We start from the raw sequence: 2,181 nt of genomic DNA, 5'->3' as shown, positions 1-2,181 counted from the left end.
AGTTGTGAAACCACTTCTATTTATTATTTGTTTAGTTTTTACAAAATATACAGACATATAAGCAACTGGACCTGGAGACACCCTCAAGTGATTTTCTGGGAGCTTTCTCTAAAAAGTAGATTCTGCCATTCTCTAAAATTTTTAAATTCAAAATTATAAATTAGTTTCTATTAACTGTAGCTTACCTTCTTTCCTACTATTACAACATTTTAGTAATCAAAAAATTAAAGGCATTTCTATCTTGTCTATCTTCCACCATCACTCTCTGGTTCTTTAATACATAATACAATAATTTGTTTTCCTGCCTTAAAAAATAAGCCATCAAATCATTTCCACAACTGAACAGATTTAGAATGTAAAACAAATTTTGAGTCCTTAAAATTAAATGAAAGAAATTCCTTTAACTCAATTAATTTAACTCTTACTCTATGAAAGAAAGGCACTGTGGCATGAGTTATGTCTTGTGCATCAGAAGAACAATGTGCTTTCTGGATGTATACGGTTGATCAAGGAGGATCAGGTGTTCACACCAGTCAGTACTGTTTGAAGCTCACTGATGAGATTGTCACCCTAATTCGAGGTTAAAATTCCTTACAAATATGGTAAGAAAGTGTAGGTAAGGTTGCTAGCTTAGAGATAGCATTTGTCTTTCAAAATCATGAAGGTTCCTTTTAATCTTTAAGAGTAATATTCCCAACATAAACCCTCAAATAACCACAAACCCAGGACTACCACAATCCATAGCTTTCTCTCCTGTGCTTGAAGTGCCCTCCCACGAACCTTGAATTCAAAATGGACTATAAACAGTCCTTTGCGAGGGACATAGGGAGCAGAGAATTGGGCACATGGGAAATTGAAAAGCGAGAAAGTCTAATCTTGTTTTAAGAAAATGTTGGTGGAGTGGGGGTGTGGATACATATGTGTAGGGACTCCATGCTGATGTTTTCTTAGCAGTTGGCTTTTTTCTTTCTTCCTCTAACAGTGCAGAAGATGATGGCAATTTATAAAATATGGTTCAGTTTTTCTCTGTAGTAGGCAGTATGTTTGTCTCAAGGAGAAGAAAAATAACAGTTTGCACTTACTCCCCAAGGCAAGCTTACGTGCATATAAATGGCAGCATCCTCTGGGTGCTCGCTGTCAGGTAGGGTTCGTGCTCTGGGCATTTTGTTGCCGCTGGCGGTCAATTAGTAGAAAGCCTCTTGCCTGCTGCTTGTCCCACTCAACGTCTAGGAGGGAGTTTAACACTGAGCTTTAAAAGAGTAATTTTGCCATCACAGACCTTCCAACAACAAGCCCAGAAGTCTGTCCGAATTCACAGCTGTCAGGGGGCAGAGTTCAAATCCCTATTTTGGATTTCAGAGGCATTACAACCAAATCCAGAGTTATGGATGGTTTGGATTATGCAATACCCCCTCCTCCTTATATTTTAGAAAGCAAAGAAATTTGAATATGGACTGGATTTTAGGTGCTCTTCAGGAATTGTTCATTTTGTTAAGTTTCGATAATATAATATACAACATAGTTTTGTAAGAAACTCTTTTCTTTTTAAAGAGATAATTACTGCAAAGTATAGGGATGAAATGTATGATGCTTGATATTTGCTTAAAATACTTAAAGAAAAAAAAGAATAGGTGAAATGTTATGCAAAATCCTGATAACTGCTGAATCTGGGCAATGGGTAAATGGAGATTCCTTATACTATCTTCTTGATTTGTGTGTATGTTTGAAAACTTTTATAATACAAATTTCCTGCTTTGCCACTGACTACTCTCTGATCTTGGGCAAATCACATAACCTCTTCGTGTTTTGGTGTCCTCAACAGCAAAGCTGAGATAACGGGAGTCCCTCACTTATAGCTGTGCTTTGTGAATTGAACAAAATGCTGTGGATTCAGCATATAGCATAGGGTCTGCCACAGAGCAAGCACTCAATAATTATAGGTTATCATTAGTATCGTGTATGGACATAGGTCAGGAAAATATTTTCCTATCACTTACATTCTCACTGCTGGTGTATTTGAGCTTCCTCTCCCATCCCTAAGTCAGCATTGCCTTATATTATGAAAAATGAAAACATACACAGGCAAATGCTAAAGCTAACACTTAATTCTAATTAAATATCGTTCTAATGACACATACACTTTCAGATGATAGAAGTCACTGAGAATTAGTCATTAAATGA

This window comes from Pteropus alecto, unplaced genomic scaffold (assembly GCF_000325575.1).
Source record: "Pteropus alecto unplaced genomic scaffold, ASM32557v1 scaffold182, whole genome shotgun sequence".
Lineage (NCBI taxonomy): Eukaryota > Metazoa > Chordata > Mammalia > Chiroptera > Pteropodidae > Pteropus > Pteropus alecto.
Note: the sequence above shows the minus strand (reverse complement) of the source record.